This window comes from Leiobunum rupestre, chromosome 6 (assembly GCF_980474605.1).
Source record: "Leiobunum rupestre chromosome 6, qqLeiRupe1.1.hap1, whole genome shotgun sequence".
Taxonomy (NCBI): Eukaryota; Metazoa; Arthropoda; class Arachnida; order Opiliones; family Sclerosomatidae; genus Leiobunum; species Leiobunum rupestre.
Genome location: NC_143389.1, coordinates 2,271,233 through 2,292,004, shown reverse-complemented (window position 1 = coordinate 2,292,004; position 20,772 = coordinate 2,271,233).

Genomic DNA, 20,772 nt, shown 5'->3' with positions numbered 1-20,772 from the left:
AAACACAGTAAATCATCTTAAACAAGCAATAAATCGTATTACTGAAGAAAGAAATATTGAAATGTTAAAAACTAATAAAGACTTATTGACTTTTCACTTGATACATGAAAATGGTCCACTTCTAGAGGAATGTTCACACCCTCAATACAAAAAAATGATTTATCGCAGTTTCAATTATCTGTTAAGGAACTTGACCATTGTTGTTTTATAGCGGACTCTTCGGTAATAGTTATAAAAAATTTCATTGCTTCATCCGTGACTGATCCAACAAAAGTATTTGTAATTGGAAGAAATTTCATGAACCTGCAGAACTATTTTAATTATCCGTGTGAATCCTCAATTGTTGGTATATTTAGAGTAAAACACTTATCACAATTAATGAAGTGGCCCCTAAATAACGTACTTGCTAAAGCAGTGAAGTACCCTATTAAAAACACACATGAATTTATTGTATTCCGTCTTTTACATAACTCTGCACGATAAAAATTTACTTCATTTTTTAAATAAATAGTTTGTTCTTTTAACCTCATAATATTGTTCAGTTTTTATCCTTTTTTCCAGGATTAAATGGGTGATGATTTCAAGGTGGTGGAGTTCGTTCAAGGAGGAGTGGCAGTTACACCCGCTTCTTGGATTTTTGATGAAAATAAATGCTATTGGCCAGGTGACAAGGATGCCACTCTTTTTGCAAAAAAATTGACTCCTAATAAAGAATGGGATGTCTTCCAAATTAAAATTATCTACAATTGCGGTAATACATTTTCATTTAATTATTTATTACCAAGTCTGTTAAACCTAGCTAGCTCGTTTCAGATAAATTTCAAGATGCTTGAAAAAAATGGGAAAATTTGTCAGGGATACAGATGTGTCAAACAGCGAAAATGAAAAAGGCCGTGGGAAGCGCAGAAAAAAGCAAGCATCATCTCTTTCATTCAATTTACCAAAAGTGGATACAGAAACCGATGAAGAAGAGGACCTCAATTTGGTTGAAAATCTACCACAGCTTCCGGTTTTTAAAGCTTCACTTTAACATCCAAAGAAAATCTAGGTATGATTTTTTGAGTATATAAACAATTGGTAATTAATGAGATACATTGATTTAGGTGAACCTTCGAATTTGAACACTATTGAAAATTTTAAAAGAAAACAAAATGAATCGAACAGTATAAATTTTTCCAAACAGAAAGTAAATCAAAATGCATCCATATCAGAAATAGGTAATTCTATAGATTTACTTTTCTGAATAATACCATTTCTAATCAGGATGGTTATATATTTTAATTTACTCCACATAGATGACTACAGAAACACTGATTCTAACTTCGCAAGTAAGGAGGTTAGCAACAATGAAATCCTTCCTGATGATGATTATAATAGTGACGGTAAAAACTCTTATTTTATTTTCAACCATTATCAGATTAAATTAAAACCATAACTACAGATTTTTTGGTAAATGCAAACCCTTTTGTTGGTCCAAAATGCACGAGTAAAAGTAAGAATGGCTTTATCATTTAATTATATCTATACAACTAATATAAATATGTTACTTTATTTAGAAACAACAAGAGTTCGAGGGACCAGAGTATTTCAAATGAACGACGTAATACCATTGTGTCAAATGTTAATGGCATCCCTAGATCCAACCATTGTATTCCTGTACGTAACGACATTAGATCCAACCATTGTATTCCTGTACGTAACGGCATTAATTGTCCAAAATCCTCTAGCGTGGCTAGTAAGTATTCCAAATGTTTAATATGAATGTTATTCATCCAAAAATTATTTGTTAATTAAGCTTGAGATTTTTTTAGTTCCTGCATTTTCGCCCATAACTGCGACGTTACATTCTGGGGGTAGTCAAGAGCTAGGATCCAATGATCAGATTCTAGTTAGTAAATATAAGATTCTTATTAATGTAACATAATTTCAAAATTATTTGGGTGAACTAATTGATCATCTGTTGTATAGCATGGTATCGCACTGTTAATCGAAATCATGAGATAATGAAGGCAAACCAAAGACGTATTCTTGAGGCATTGGAAATAAGAATGAAAAATACCCAAAAACAAGTTCAAAATATTTTATCAGCTGAAGAATCAACGCAATTAAAAGAAAACTTTGGATTTCCCTTAACTGTCGAAATTGACCTTATTTCGTTGGAAGAAAATCTCACCACACCAGAAAACGCCACTAAGCTAGTAAATATAAATTATTAACTTAAACGACTTTAATAATATTTTAATTCATTATCTCATTTAATATGTAGATATACTATTTAAAACAATTTGGCGGTGCTACTTTACACGAATGTGTTAAAAGGATATTAGTATACGTATTTCTAGATGAATTTGCAAGATAATATAGTTGGGTAGGACGAAAAGGCCAAAGGTCATTAACGAATTTGCACCTCATAAAAATAATAATAGGTAAGTTTATATAAACAGTCAATGAAGTAACATAATAACAATTAATATGTCAATTAGCAAAGATGATCACAAATCTGATTTTCAATCTTATTGCACAATTAATGGTTTAGTTCAGCACAGAACCCCTAGTTTAAAAAAACACGTAAGCCTTCCAATTAGCCGAAATATTCAGTTTCTGCTAGATTCGTGAGTGGAAAATTAAAATTGACTAATTAAGGAAGATTTATGATTAACAAACTGGGATTTTGCCAAAATTTATAGACAAAGCTTGTTCTCCAAGGAACATAATAGACCACTCATTTAAGTTGCAAGTTCAATTCGGTATTGGGGGAGAGTGTCAGTGTCGAAGAAGGGTTGTCACAAAATTAGCATTAAGAAAAATATTGTCATACTTATGGTTGATATGCAAATTATGTTAATACAAAAATTACTGTGTATCTTAAGTGATTTGTAATTTCTATTCAATTTTAAACATAGAAACACAAGGGTTTACAAAGACAGCACAATCGCAGAAATTGAAACAATTAAAAGGTGGTTCATGCACGCCTCGGATCGCATCAAATCGAAAGAGGTCACTGCTGCTAAAAAAAGATCATTAACCGAGTGTTTTTTGATAAGAAATAAACCTACTTGTTAGTTTATGTAACATATTATTCAATAAATTTTTAAATTCAAATGAAAATATTTTTATTTAATCCTGCTAGGCCTATAAATAAATAAATATTAAACCTCTTAGAGATATATTAATCTAATTCAACACATTGATTGGATATCAATGGAATATCTACTATATCTATAAGACATCCTATTGACCAACTTTCAATACGACATATCCAAATATGTGGTTCTAGGATATCCTGTAGAACTCGATTCATATACTCTGAAAGATCATTGATATTCATACAACATTTGAGTGGAGGACATTTGGATCGCCTAGTGTTGTTAACGAGTATCGCCGATTTTTAAGAATAGTATTTTTAAGGTGTCAGCTTCCACAATTTAGCCTGCCACTGGGACCTCATTGGTCTTGCGTTATCCGACTTCTTCCCAATTTGTCTATCGCCCAATTTTTGTGTTTTGCTGTTAATTTAATGTTCTTTGACTTTAGTGTACATAATATTAATTCATCTCCCTGCTTAATGACTCTTATAGGGTTCCTTTTACTGTGTAGGGCCGCCGGTTTTTCCAGTTTGTTATTGCAGTAGTGTTTCTGTTGCCTTATTTATATTTTACTATCACGCTGGACTCCCGATGATATTTTTTATTCTGTGCTAATGTGTATTAACAATTTTTTTAGGCATTTTCATTGGGATGTCACTTTGTTTCTGCTAATTAGTCTGTTATCTGATTGTTAAATATTTATCATTATTGCTTGCCCGTTATGCTTAAGTAGAATTGGTAATTATGGCTGGTTCTACCTTTAAATGACCCAAATGCGCTAAATCGTTTATGGGAAATCAGCGGTACCTGAAGTGCAATGCCTGCTCTACTAAATGTCATGCAGGTTGTACCTCCTTTGATAAAGATCATTGTATAAGCCTGCAGTCTGCAAATGGTTATAAGTGCGGTGCTTGTCGCCGAAACAATTCAACCTCCTCATCATGCGGCACCACTCAGCTTAGCGCTGATGCACCTGATATCACTCCATCGTCGCCTGCGCCTGGTGATCCCTCACTCACTCGGATTTGTTACATAATTTAAACTAGTTCTTTGAGCCTGACAGTCTCACGAGAAATAAAACCTCGAATGTTTTTGACAACATGAATGGCTCTATGTATCACCTTCTTTGTGTTGTGGTGGCAATGCAATCGGACATGGCTATGCTCAAGGCGGAGATTCGATACTTAAAAAGGTTTATTCAAGATAACATAACTGCGCATGAAACGGCTGAAGTTGATCCGTTACCTGAATCCGGATCCCCACTTCAAGTCGCCACTATATCCCATTAGTCCAATGCTGCAACACGGTAGTGCAGGTAAGACTGCCTACCAAAACAAACGATGCTAAAGTCGTTAATAAACCGAATAGGTATTCTAACAATTCCGGTGATATAACCGCTTCTAAAGGAAGTAAAGCTGGTAATCGTCAACCTACTGCCCGCCCGGAACAACCCCCAAGCCTAGTGCTGCCTTCAAACTGAAGTTAAAAGGTACCAGCTCGCTTACCTCTATTAAATCTATTCCACGGGCCACCAAACCACGTCGCAAAGCCGTGTTTGTCACCCGTTTGGATCCCTCTCTTACATCGAATGAGCTAAAGGAATATTTAATCCGGGAAAACAATCTTAAGTCTGTAGAATGTGTGCGCCTGAGAGCACGCTTTCCGGACTACTCGTCATTTCACGTTTCAGCAGTTGAATCGGAACACCCAACGCTTCTGGATATTAACATTTGGCCCGTTGACTGTTTACTAAACACCTTTATCGGTCCGATACGGGCTGAACGTAAACACGAGTCTGAGAACCATTCAAGCATAATTAAGACCAATGTCTCAAAACTTATTGTAGGCCTACAGTTTAACAATGGATTCATCCATAAACACTTCGTCCCAGAAAACAAATGAGCCACAAGCCTAAAAATATTTCAAAATTAAACATCTACTACCAAAACGTACGTGGTCTCTGGACCAAAACAAATGAACTTCATTCCTACATTATCTTAAATAACTTCAATATAATTTGTTTAACTGAAACATGGTTAAACGAAAACCATTTTAACGTCGATTACTTTTCTGATCACTATACTGTGTTTCACGCAGATAAGCGATCTGTTGACGGACTTTCTCTAGGTGGTGGCGTATAAACCGCCATACACAAACAATTTACAGCGTTGCGACGCCCTGATCTGGAAATGATGGATGAATGTATTTTTATACAGATAAAGACCAATAATTCATCGCTCATAGTCGGGAACTTTTATTTAACACAAAAAAATCAAGCCCGATACTTTTATATTTGTTTTTTTTTACTCGGTTATCAGAAAAACTATCAAGAAGATATTGTTATACTTGGAGACTTTAATATCCTTGGTGTCCTTTGGTCTAATTACTCCAATATTAATTGCAACTTTTCGCAACTTAACGGTGCTCAAAACGCCTATGGTAACATATTAGACTTAATTCCAGTTAACAACTCGTTGGTAAGTGCTGCGACTCTCGAAGAGCCGCTAGTACCGGTCGACCCTGCCCACCCACCTTTACTTTTAAAATACCACTATGACATCCTGGCTGCCACCAACTAACCAGCAACCGTTTTTAGCTTCAAACGTGGTGACTACACTGGCCTCTATAGCGCTTTGGACTCTATGGATTGGTCAGATTTAATCAATTCGGATAATGTCGACGAGTGCGTGGAACTCATGATCTGTGTTCAGAAGACCATAGACACCTACATTCCTACAGTGCACCGTCTTCCAGTATCTAAATTCCCAATTTGGTACTCGACGGAATTAATCCAAGTCCTTATAAGGAAGGAGTATTTTCACCGCAAATATAAGCGACGACCACAGGTGGCTGCGCAGGTTGACTACAAGCGACTACGCAAAGAAGTCAAAACCCTACTTAGTCGAGACAGAATACTGTTCTCTCAGTCAACGTACGAGAAATCGCGAAAGGATCCCAAACAGCTATGGCGCTTTGTTAACGACAGGCTTAAGAATAAATCGCCGCCCGTTTCACTTCAAATTAACGAAATAATTACGTCCGATCCCGAAAATCTTGCTCAGTCATTTTCAGACACCTTTGCTAACATCGCAACTGACTCCCTCTTTGTTGTCACTAACTACTCCGTCGAAAACATCAACTCTGTGCACTATAATATGTCGCTTATACACGTTAGTGAGGCCTCAATCCACCCTGCCATAAAAAAATCAAACCGTCCAAATGTACTGGTATCGATAACACTCCCATTTTTATAATTAGGGGCTGTGCAGATACCTTTGTACCACTTCTATTTTATATATTTAATCTTTCCATCAAAGCCGGCACTTTACCCTCTCTGTGGAAAATACCGTAGTCACTCCAGAGTACAAATCTGGTTTCTCCGGGGACGTCGCTAACTACCGCCCTATTTCACTGTTATGCTGATTTGCCAAAGTCTACGACGCTGCAGTGCAGACAATTATCTGCGACTGGTTCAAGCCCCATTTCACCGATTCTCAGCACGGGTTTCTCCGAGCCAGATCGGTTGAAACAAACCGTCTAACTTTTTTCAACGATGTTATGCCACCAGTTCTAACTTGTGCCCAAGTTGACGTCGTGTCAATTGATTTATCAAAAGCATTTTACCGAGCTTCCCACAAATTGCTCCTACATAAGTTACACCAATACGGTCTTGTCGGCAAGGCCTAGCTCTGGTTAAAGGACTACTTAAGTAACAGGACCAACAGACTCAAATGTAATGGCAGTCTGACTTCAGTCTCGTTCCCTACCACCTGCAGTGTCCCCCAAGGCAGTTCCCTGGGGCCACTGCTCTATAATATCTATGCCAATGATCTACCATCCGTCGTTCACCGCTCTAAGCTCAAAAAATTCGCAGATGATAATAAAATCTATAAAACCGTCAGAAACATCGATGATTGCAAAGAACTACAGGGTGACCTTTCCAGAATCTCATCATGGTGCACTGCAAACAATTTAATTATCAACGAAGCTAAGAGCCAACTTATTAAATTCTCAAGAAAATGCCACGAAATCATGTACAATTACTAAATAACCACTCGGTAGTACCCCGCATTTGCGCATTAAAAGACCTGGGAAACATTTTGGATTCTGGTCTTTATTTCCGTGAGCACGTTAAGATGATAGCTGGGCGATGCCGAACAACGCTTTTAGGAATTTTACGCCTTGCAAAAGATCTAGGCTCGGTGAACTGTTTCAAAACCCTCTACTTTAGCCTAGTGCGCTCTAGGCTCACGTTTGACATGGTATCGTGGGGATGGTGGGTAAAATTATCAAAAACGACAGTCAACAACATCCAGAAAAAATTTATTGAGCTAGCGCACACTCACTTTCTTCCGAGGCTACCCTACGATCAAACAATTCTGCACGACCACCTAAGATTGGAGCCTTTGGAATTATACACTAAAAAAAGGGAACTCGTTTTTTATCAAAAGAGTCCTATGCGCCTCCCATTTTATTGAGCTAACAAACTCCATTAAATTCCTCGTACCCAGTCAGGGCACCCGACAGAAAACCACATTCGGTGGCACCGCCCTTTTTTCTCCGTTAAGCAGAATGCAGGCGACATGCAATTCGTTTTCCGAAACCATAGATATTTTTTCGTGCAAATATTCTGACATACTCAATTTAAAAGAAAACCAAGAACCGTTAAATTTCGTTTGTAAATTTTTTGTAATTGTAAAATATCGCCACATACTCCACGTTAAAAACACTCTTTAACCCAATTATTAAAAATGTTTGTTAATATCAAAAACTTGAAATACATATCCCTACTATACACGTTTTCAGTATTAAACATGTTAACCAAATTTACCAAAACTTATAAAATGTATTCCTGTTTTTATAAAAATGTATTTCTAATACACACGCTTCCCGTATTCAACCTTGTAGGTTCAATTTCTAACTGTTGTTGAACACGTTAAATAAACAATTTAATTTAATTTTATATTTTATATATTATATTTTATAATAATGTTAATAATCAGCTAGGCTAATACCCAAGGCACCACCCTAGGAATAAGTCATCGTGCAACTTTTAAACCCTTTAATTCAGGTGGCCGGGTTACAATGCGTAGGAGGCAAGCCACGCGAGCCAACAGCTCCCTACACTAACTATTACCGTTAACCTCAACAAGTTTTTATGGAATGGGAACCCGAAGATCTCGGGGGAAAACCCCTTAAACCAGTGGGGAGAGAACTTGCAAACTCAACGCAGTAGGAGTTGTTCCGAGTTTTCACACAGTGCCACAAGTTGCGATCGAACCCGGCTCCTCTTGCTGTGAGGCGAAAGTGCTAACCACTCCGCCACCCCACTATAAATATTGTTAACCCTCCCAGGACAGAATATCGTACGTTAGTTTTGAACTAACAAGGCTAAGGTAAAGTAGCTTGAAACAACGTATAGAATTCAAGTCTCTTGATAGTTTAAGTACAGCGTAGAGCAGCCGTTTAGTTCTCCCAACCAAGTTTGAAATGTGTTCCCGGTAAAAGAGTCCAGTGTCTAATATAATTCCCAGGTTTTTTAAAGTATCTGTTCTAGGGACCGGGCGGTCGTTGATTTTATACGCTAAGTACGTAGCATTTACTTTTATAGTAAAAGTGGCGGTAAGGCTCTTGTTGTCGTTAATGAGTAGGTTATTGGAGAGACACCAGTTGCTGACGTTTACGAGATCTTGTTGGAGAGGGTAGCAGTCTGCGGCGCTTTGAATTAATTGGTAAATTTTTTTATCGTCCGAAAATTGTTGCAGATTAGAATTTTCAATTGCTGATGGAAGGTCATATACGTAAGTTTTGTAAAGCAGGGGGCCTAGGGAACTTCCATGGGATACTCCGCAAGTTGTGGCGTAAGTAACGCTTGTAATGCAACCGTTACATTTAAAAACATTTTTTTCTATCAGTTAGGTAGTCACTCATACAGCGTAGGGCTTGGCCGGCGAGTCCGTAGTTCAAGTTTTCGTAAAAGCAGGGGTTGCGAAACCCTGTCGAAAGCCTTAGATAGGTGTATTGAAATGGCATCGACTTGGCCGCAACTCAGCACAGGAGGCATGACGTTGTTTAAAAAAGAAATATGGTTCGTCTCGACGGAGCGTGAAGCAATGAAGCCGTGCTGTGTCTCAGGAAAATGCGGTTTAAACCAATTGTACAATAGTTTTTGAATTAAAGAGTCAAATATATTGGGCGATAATTTTTGGGATCTCCCGAAAATCCTGTTTTAAAAATCGGTGAAACTACGACAGTCTTCAAGAGCGAGGAGAAAACGCCCGTTTTAAGGGATAATTTAAGAATGTGGCAGAGTAGTGGAGAGAGCGTGTCGGAACAGCCTTTAATGATGAATAGTGGTATGTTGTAAATTCCAGTAAATGGTGATAAGCACATCAATTTCTTCTATTAAGGGTGTTTACAAATTTAAAATTTCATAGAGAGTAATTAGAGGCATGATTTACCAAGGCAGTTGCAATGTTTTTAAAATTGTTACAGAATTCCTTAGCCAGATTCTCCGGGTCAGAGGTTAGCGTACTGTCAATGTTAAGTGAAATCAGTGGGGCTTTGTTTTTCACTCTATTGTTCACGAAGTCCCATAGGTGTTTAGGATTGTCCAATGATTTGGTGAAGGTTTTAGTAGCATGTTGCTTTTTAGCTAAAGACAGGAGTTTTTTTAACCTCCTTGCGCAATGAGAGATAAGAATCTCGATCAGTCTGATGACCACCGCGTTTGAGTTTCCGGTGATAATAATCTTTTCAATTTAGAGCCAGTATTAAGGCTTTAGAATACCAAAACGGGTATTTGGAATTTAAATGTGGTTTTCGTTTGGAATGTTGTCATTCATAGCTTCTTGCACTTTTGCTGTTAAGATCGCGACACACTCGTTTACATCCTGGGATTTATTGAGGGAGGACCAGTCGGCGGTTGATAGATCGGTGTATACGTCACAGTTGTCACCCCGCCTATTATATTAAATTATATGATATGATATGATATTATATTATAATATTATAATATTATATTGGATTTGTGTACGGACTGTAATCTAGCTCAACTTAATAATATCCGAAATTCTTACGGCAATATACTAGACCTCATTTTAACCAATACCACTCATGTTACATCTACGGTCGCACCTACCATGGTGAAATTGCAAGTCCCTCACCGACCCAATCGGAAGGCACTTTCCGTTACAAGCGGGTGATTACCTTAAACTCTATCAAGATCTGTCCCCTATGGTCTGAAAAACTCTTTACCGCTCACAGGATGTTAACGAATGCGTCTCTTCTTTGAAAACATTTATTTATATTATTTTGATTTCTAAACATCTTATTAGTAATCACATTTAATATTATGTGCCAACTATTTCTCTACAAATTGTTATTTTGAAATGATTTGAGTACCATTTATTAAAGGAGATAAGGGAGTCCTAAATGTTCTTTTTGAATATTTCAAATATTATCAGTATTAAAAATACAGTATTAATTCAATGTGGGATTTTATAAAGAAAACTTAAAATATTTTTAATACTGTTTAAAAATTATAAATGTTGCTAAATGTTACAATTTATAAGTGATATTAGATAAGGAAATAAGGTAGTCACACAATTTTAATTTATCTAACAAACTTACAATTCGGGAAAGTTACTATTTTTGTTAAATTGATTGTAACATTAAATTAAAAGTTAAAATAAAATTGTGTTTAATTTCGACATATTTCTTTTATTTTTACGAAATGCAACGACAATTTATATTTCCCAAGTAAGGTTTTTCCCGTGGAAAAGAAAATTTGTTTGCTTCATATATCGTTTTACCATGGGAAAACGGTTCCTTAAATAAAGGAAAATTACGTTATTTCTCACGTATAATGTTTTCCATGGAAAAAGGGTCGCCTTAATTGGAGCAAAATAATTTAATTGCTACATATCACGTTTTAACATGGGAAAACGGTTCCTTAAATAAAGGAAAATTACTTTATTTCTCACGTATAATGTTTTCCGTGGAAAAAGAGTCACCTTAATTGGAGCAAAATAATTAAATTGCTACATATCACGTTTAACCATTGAACAACGGTTCCTTAAATAAAGGAAAATTACGTTATTTCTCACGTATATGGTTTTTCCATGGAAAATGGGTCGCTTTAATTTGGGCAAAAAAATTTAATTGCTACATATCACGTTTTACCATAGAAAAACGGTTCCTTAAATAAAGGAAAATTACGTTATTTCTCACGTATATGGTTTTTCCATGGAAAATGGGTCGCTTTAATTTGGGCAAAATAATTTAATTGCTACATATCACGTTTTACCATGGAAAAACGGTTCCTTAAATAAAGTAAAATTACGTTATTTCTCACGTATATGGTTTTTCCATGGAAAATGGGTCGCTTTAATTTGGGCAAAATAATTGAATTGCTACATATCACGTTTTACCATAGAAAAACGGTTCCTTAAATAAAGGAAAATTACGTTATTTCTCATGTATATGGTTTTTCCATGGAAAAGGGGTCTCTTTAATTTCGGCAAAATAATTTAATTGCTACATATCACGTTTTACCATGGAAAAATGGTTCCTTAAATAAAGGAAAATTACGTTATTTCTCACGTATATGGTTTTTCCATGGAAATGGGTCGCTTTAATTTGGGCAAAATAATTTAATTGCTACATATCACGTTTTACCATGGAAAAACGGTTCCTTAAATAAAGTAAAATTACGTTATTTCTCACGTATATGGTTTTTCCATGGAAAATGGGTCGCTTTAATTTGGGCAAAATAATTGAATTGCTACATATCACGTTTAACCATAGAAAAACGGTTCCTTAACTAAAGGAAAATTACGTTATTTCTCACGTATATGGTTTTTCCATGGAAAAGGGGTCGCTTTAATTTGGGCAAAATAATTTAATTGCTACATATCACGTTTTACCATGGAAAAACGGTTCCTTAAATAAAGGAAAATTACGTTATTTCTCACGTATATGGTTTTTCCATGGAAAATGGGTCGCTTTAATTTCGGCAAAATAATTTAATTGCTACATATCACGTTTTACCATGGAAAAACGGTTCCTTAAATAAAGGAAAATTACGTTATTTCTCACGTATATGGTTTTCCATGGAAAATGGGTCGCTTTAATTTGGGCAAAATAATTAAATTGTTACATATCACGTTTTACCATGGAAAAACGGTTCCTTAAATAAAGGAAAATTACGTTATTTCTCACGTATAATGTTTTCCATGGAAAAAGGGTCGCCTTAATTGGAGCAAAATAATTAAATTGCTACTTATCACGTTTAACCATGGAACAACGGATCCTTAAATAAAGGAAAATTACGTTATTTCTCACGTATATGGTTTTTACATGGAAAATGGGTCGCTTTAATTTGGGCAAAATAAGTTAATTGCTACATATCACGTTTTACCATGGAAAAACGGTTCCTTAAATAAAGGAAAATTACGTTATTTCTCACGTATATGGTTATTCCATGGAAAATGGGTCGCTTTAATTTGGGAAAAAAAATTTAATTGCTACATATCACGTTTTACCATAGAAAAACGGTTCCTTAAATAAAGGAAAATTACGTTATTTCTCACGTATATGGTTTTTCCAAGGAAAATGGGTAGCTTTAATTTGGGAAAAATAATTTAATTGCTACATATCACGTTTTACCATGGAAAAACGGTTCCTTAAATAAAGGAGAATTACGTTATTTCTCACGTATATGGTTATCCATGGAAAATGGGTCGCTTTAATTTGGGCAAAATAATTAAATTGCTACATATCACGTTTTACCATGGAAAAACGGTTCCTTAAATAAAGGAAAATTACGTTATTTCTCACGTATAATGTTTTCCATGGAAAAAGGGTCGCCTTAATTATAGCAAAATAATTAAATTGCTACATATCACGTTTAACCATGGAACAACGGTTCCTTAAATAAAGGAAAATTACGTTATTTCTCACGTATATGGTTTTTCCATGGAAAATGGGTCGCTTTAATTTGGGCAAAATAAGTTAATTGCTACATATCACGTTTAACCATGGAAAAACGGTTCCTTAAATAAAGGAAAATTACGTTATTTCTCACGTATATGGTTTTTCCATGGAAAATGGGTCGCTTTAATTTGGGAAAAAAAATTTAATTGCTACATATCACGTTTTACCATAGAAAAACGGTTCCTTAAATAAAGGAAAATTACGTTATTTCTCACGTATAATGTTTTCCATGGAAAAAGGGTCGCCTTAATTGGAGCAAAATAATTAAATTGCTACATATCACGTTTAGCCATGGAACAACGGTTCCTTAAATAAAGGAAAATTACGTTATTTCTCACGTATATGGTTTTTCCATGGAAAATGGGTCGCTTTAATTTGGGCAAAATAAGTTAATTGCTACATATCACGTTATACCATGGAAAAACGGTTCCTTAAATACAGGAAAATTACGTTATTTCTCACGTATATGGTTTTTCCATGGAAAATGGGTCGCTTTAATTTGGGCAAAAAAATGTAATTGCTACATATCACGTTTTACCATAGAAAAACGGTTCCTTAAATAAAGGAAAATTACGTTATTTCTCACGTATATGGTTTTTCCATGGTAAATGTGTCGCTTTAATTTGGGCATAATAATTTAATTGCTACATATCACGTTTTACCATAGAAAAACGGTTCCTTAAATAAAGGAAAATTACGTTATTTCTCACGTATATGGTTTTTCCATGGAAAATGGGTCGCTTTAATTTGGGCAAAATAATTTAATTGCTACATATCACGTTTTACCATAGAAAAACGGTTCCTTAAATAAAGGAAAATTGCGTTATTTCTCACGTATATGGTTTTTCCATGGAAAATGGGTCGCTTTAATTTGGGCAAAATAAGTTAATTGCTACATATCACGTTAAACCATGGAAAAACGGTTCCTTAAATACAGGAAAATTACGTTATTTCTCACGTATATGGTTTTTCCATGGAAAATGGGTCGCTTTAATTTGGGCAAAAAAATTTAATTGCTACATATCACGTTTTACCATAGAAAAACGGTTCCTTAAATAAAGGAAAATTACGTTATTTCTCACGTATATGGTTTTTCCATGGAAAATGGGTCGCTTTAATTCTGGCAAAATAAGTTAATTGCTACATATCACGTTTTACCATGGAAAAACGGTTCCTTAAATAAAGGAAAATTACGTTATTTCTCACGTATATGGTTTTTCCATGGAAAATGGGTCGCTTTAATTTGGGAAAAAAATTTAATTGATACATATCACGTTTTACCATAGAAAAACGGTTCCTTAAATAAAGGAAAATTACGTTATTTCTCACGTATATGGTTTTTCCATGGAAAATGGGTCGCTTTAATTTGGGAAAAAAAATTAATTGATACATATCACGTTTTACCATAGAAAAACGGTTCCTTAAATAAAGGAAAATTACGTTATTTCTCACGTATAATGTTTTCCATGGAAAAAGGGTCGCCTTAATTGGAGCAAAATAATTAAATTGCTACATATCACGTTTAACCATGGAACAACGGTTCCTTAAATAAAGGAAAATTACGTTATTTCTCACGTATATGGTTTTTCCATGGAAAATGGGTCGCTTTAATTTGGGCAATAAAAATTTAATTGCTACATATCACGTTTTACCATAGAAAAACGGTTCCTTAAATAAAGGAAAATTACGTTATTTCTCACGTATATGGTTTTTCCATGGAAAATGGGTCGCTTTAATTTCGGCAAAATAATTTAATTGCTACATATCACGTTTTACCATGGAAAAATGGTTCCTTAAATAAAGGAAAATTACGTTATTTCTCACGTATATGGTTTTCCATGGAAAATGGGTCGCTTTATGTTGGGCAAAAAAATTTAATTGCTACATATCACGTTTTACCATAGAAAAACGGTTCCTTAAATAAAGGAAAATTACGTTATTTCTCACGTATATGGTTTTTCCATGGAAAATGGGTCGCTTTAATTTCGGCAAAATAATTTAATTGCTACATATCACGTTTTACCATGGAAAAACGGTTCCTTAAATAAAGGAAAATTACGTTATTTCTCACGTATATGGTTTTTCCATGGAAAATGGGTCGCTTTAATTTGGGCAAAATAAGTTAATTGCTACATATCACGTTTTACCATGGAAAAACGGTTCCTTAAATAAAGGAAAATTACGTTATTTCTCACGTATATGGTTTTTCCATGGAAAATGGGTCGCTTTAATTTCGGCAAAATAATTTAATTGCTACATATCACGTTTTACCATAGAAAAACGGTTCCTTAAATAAAGGAAAATTACGTTATTTCTCACGTATATGGTTTTTCCATGGAAAATGGGTCGCTTTAATTTGGGAAAAAAATTTAATTGATACATATCACGTTTTACCATAGAAAAACGGTTCCTTAAATAAAGGAAAATTACGTTATTTCTCACGTATAATGTTTTCCATGGAAAAAGGGTCGCCTTAATTGGAGCAAAATAATTAAATTGCTACATATCACGTTTAACCATGGAACAACGGTTCCTTAAATAAAGGAAAATTACGTTATTTCTCACGTTTATGGTTTTTCCATGGAAAATGGGTCGCTTTAATTTGGGCAATAAAAATTTAATTGCTACATATCACGTTTTACCATAGAAAAACGGTTCCTTAAATAAAGGAAAATTACGTTATTTCTCACGTATATGGTTTTTCCATGGAAAATGGGTCGCTTTAATTTCGGCAAAATAATTTAATTGCTACATATCACGTTTTACCATGGAAAAACGGTTCCTTAAATAAAGGAAAATTACGTTATTTCTCACGTATATGGTTTTCCATGGAAAATGGGTCGCTTTATGTTGGGCACAAAAATTTAATTGCTACATATCACGTTTTACCATAGAAAAACGGTTCCTTAAATAAAGGAAAATTACGTTATTTCTCACGTATATGGTTTTTCCATGGAAAATTGGTCGCTTTAATTTGGGCAAATAATTTAATTGCTACATATCACGTTTTACCATGGAAAAACGGTTCCTTAAATAAAGGAAAATTACGTTATTTCTCACGTATATGGTTTTTTCATGGAAAATGGGTCGCTTTAATTTGGGCAAAAAAATTTAATTGCTACATATCACGTTTTACCATGGAAAAACGGTTCCTTAAATAAAGGAAAATTACGTTATTTCTCACGTATATGGTTTTTCCATGGAAAATGGGTCGCTTTAATTTGGGAAAAAAAATTTAATTGCTACATATCACGTTTTACCATAGAAAAACGGTTCCTTAAATAAAGGAAAATTACGTTATTTCTCACGTATATGGTTTTTCCAAGGAAAATGGGTAGCTTTAATTTGGGAAAAATAATTTAATTGCTACATATCACGTTTTACCATGGAAAAACGGTTCCTTAAATAAAGGAGAATTACGTTATTTCTCACGTATATGGTTATCCATGGAAAATGGGTCGCTTTAATTTGGGCAAAATAATTAAATTGCTACATATCACGTTTTACCATGGAAAAACGGTTCCTTAAATAAAGGAAAATTACGTTATTTCTCACGTATAATGTTTTCCATGGAAAAAGGGTCGCCTTAATTATAGCAAAATAATTAAATTGCTACATATCACGTTTAACCATGGAACAACGGTTCCTTAAATAAAGGAAAATTACGTTATTTCTCACGTATATGGTTTTTCCATGGAAAATGGGTCGCTTTAATTTGGGCAAAATAAGTTAATTGCTACATATCACGTTTTACCATGGAACAACGGTTCCTTAAATAAAGGAAAATTACGTTATTTCTCACGTATATGGTTTTTCCATGGAAAATGGGTCGCTTTAATTTGGGAAAAAAATTTAATTGCTACATATCACGTTTTACCATAGAAAAACGGTTCCTTAAATAAAGGAAAATTACGTTATTTCTCACGTATAATGTTTTCCATGGAAAAAGGGTCGCCTTGATTATAGCAAAATAATTAAATTGCTACATATCACGTTTAACCATGGAACAACGGTTCCTTAAATAAAGGAAAATTACGTTATTTCTCACGTATATGGTTTTTCCATGGAAAATGGCTCGCTTTAATTTGGGCAAAATAAGTTAATTGCTACATATCACGTTATACCATGGAAAAACGGTTCCTTAAATACAGGAAAATTACGTTATTACTCACGTATATGGTTTTTCCATGGAAAATGGGTCGCTTTAATTTGGGCAAAAAAATGTAATTGCTACATATCACGTTTTACCATAGAAAAACGGTTCCTTAAATAAAGGAAAATTACGTTATTTCTAACGTATATGGTTTTTCCATGGTAAATGGGTCGCTTTAATTTGGGCATAATAATTTAATTGCTACATATCACGTTTTACCATAGAAAAACGGTTCCTTAAATAAAGGAAAATTACGTTATTTCTCACGTATATGGTTTTTCCATGGAAAATGGGTCGCTTTAATTTGGGCAAAATAATTTAATTGCTACATATCACGTTTTACCATAGAAAAACGGTTCCTTAAATAAAGAAAAATTGCGTTATTTCTCACGTATATGGTTTTTCCATGGAAAATGGGTCGCTTTAATTTGGGCAAAATAAGTTAATTGCTACATATCACGTTATACCATGGAAAAACGGTTCCTTAAATACAGGAAAATTACGTTATTTCTCACGTATATGGTTTTTCCATGGAAAATGGGTCGCTTTAATTTGGGCAAAAAAATTTAATTGCTACATATCACGTTTTACCATAGAAAAACGGTTCCTTAAATAAAGGAAAATTACGTTATTTCTCACGTATATGGTTTTTCCATGGAAAATGGGTCGCTTTAATTTGGGCAAAATAATTTAATTGCTACATATCACGTTTTACCATAGAAAAACGGTTCCTTAAATAAAGGAAAATTGCGTTATTTCTCACGTATATGGTTTTTCCATGGAAAATGGGTCGCTTTAATTTGGGCAAAATAAGTTAATTGCTACATATCACGTTATACCATGGAAAAACGGTTCCTTAAATAAAGGAAAATTACGTTATTTCTCACGTATATGGTTTTTCCATGGAAAATGGGTCGCTTTAATTTGGGAAAAAAATTTAATTGATACATATCACGTTTTACCATAGAAAAACGGTTCCTTAAATAAAGGAAAATTACGTTATTTCTCACGTATATGGTTTTTCCATGGAAAATGGGTCGCTTTAATTTGGGCAAAATAATTAAATTGCTACATATCACGTTTTACCATAGAAAAACGGTTCCTTAAATAAAGGAAAATTACGTTATTTCTCACGTATATGGTTTTTCCATGGAAAATGGGTCGCTTTAATTTGGGAAAAATAATTTAACTGCTACATATCAAGTTTTACCTTGGAAAAACGGTTCCTTAAATAAAGGAAAATTACGTTATTTCTCACGTATATGGTTTTTCCATGGAAAATGGGTCGCTTTAATTTGGGCAAAATAATTTAATTGCTACATATCACGTTTTACCATAGAAAAACGGTTCCTTAAATAAAGGAAAATTACGTTATTTCTCACGTATATGGTTTTTCCATGGAAAATGGGTCGCTTTAATTTGGGCAAAATAATTTAATTGCTACATATCACGTTTTACCATAGAAAAACGGTTCCTTAAATAAAGGAAAATTGCGTTATTTCTCACGTATATGGTTTTTCCATGGAAAATGGGTCGCTTTAATTTGGGCAAAATAAGTTAATTGCTACATATCACGTTATACCATGGAAAAACGGTTCCTTAAATAAAGGAAAATTACGTTATTTCTCACGTATATGGTTTTTCCATGGAAAATGGGTCGCTTTAATTTGGGAAAAAAATTTAATTGATACATATCACGTTTTACCATAGAAAAACGGTTCCTTAAATAAAGGAAAATTACGTTATTTCTCACGTATATGGTTTTTCCATGGAAAATGGGTCGCTTTAATTTGGGCAAAATAATTAAATTGCTACATATCACGTTTTACCATAGAAAAACGGTTCCTTAAATAAAGGAAAATTACGTTATTTCTCACGTATATGGTTTTTCCATGGAAAATGGGTCGCTTTAATTTGGGAAAAATAATTTAACTGCTACATATCAAGTTTTACCTTGGAAAAACGGTTCCTTAAATAAAGGAAAATTACGTTATTTCTCACGTATATGGTTTTTCCATGGAAAATGGGTCGCTTTAATTTCGGAAAAATAATTTAACTGCTACATATCACGTTTTACCATGGAAAAACGGTTCCTTAAATAAAGGAAAATTACGTTATTTCTCACGTATATGGTTTTTCCATGGAAAATGGGTCGCTTTAATTTGGGCAAAATAATTTAATTGCTACATATCACGTTTTACCATGGAAAAACGGTTCCTTAAATACAGGAAAATTACGTTATTTCTCACGTATATGGTTTTTCCATGGAAAATGGGTCGCTTTAATTTGGGTAAAAAATTTAATTGCTACATATCACGTTTTACCATAGAAAAACGGTTCCTTAAATAAAGGAAAATTACGTTATTTCTCACGTATATGGTTTTGCCATGGAAAATGGGTCGCTTTAATTTGGGCAAAATAATTTAATTGCTACATATCCCGTTTTACCATAGAAAAACGGTTCCTTAAATAAAGGAAAATTACGTTATTTCTCACGTATATGGTTTTTCCATGGAAAATGGGTCGCTTTAATTTGGGTAAAATAATTTAATTGCTACATATCACGTTTTACCATGGAAAAACGGTTCCTTAAATAAACGAAAAGTACGTTATTTTTCACGTATATGGCTTTTCCATGGAAAATGGGTCGCTTTAATTAGGGCAAAATAATTTAATTGCTACATATCACGTTTTACCATGGAAAACCGGTTCCTTAAATAAAGAAAAATTACGTTATTTCTCACGTATATGGTTTTTCCATGGAAAATGGGTCGCTTTAATTTGGGCAAAATAATTTATTTGCTACATATCACGTTTTACCATAGAAAAACGGTTCCTTAAATAAAGGAAAATTACGTTATTTCTCACGTATAATGTTTTCCATGGAAAAAGGGTCGCCTTAATTGGAGCAAAATAATTAAATTGCTACATATCACGTTTAACCATGGAACAACGGTTCCTTAAATAAAGTAAAATTACGTTATTTCTCACGTATATGGTTTTTCCATGGAAAATGGGTCGCTTTAATTTGGGCAAAATAAGTTAATTGCTACATATCACGTTTTACCATGGAAAAACGGTTCCTTAAATAAAGGAAAATTACGTTATTTCTCACGTATATGGTTTTTCCATGGAAAATGGGTCGCTTTAATTTGGGAAAAAAATTTAATTGCTACATATCACGTTTTACCATAGAAAAACGGTTCCTTAAATAAAGGAAAATTACGTTATTTCTCACGTATAATGTTTTCCATGGAAAAAGGGTCGCCTTAATTGGAGCAAAATAATTAAATTGCTACATATCACGTTTAACCATGGAACAACGGTTCCTTAAATAAAGGAAAATTACGTTATTTCTCACGTATATGGTTTTTCCATGGAAAATGGGTCGCTTTAATTTGGGCAAAATAAGTTAATTGCTACATATCACGTTTTACCATGGAAAAACGGTTCCTTAAATAAAGGAAAATTACGTTATTTCTCACGTATATGGTTTTTCCGTGGAAAATGGGTCGCTTTAATTTGGGAAAAAAATTT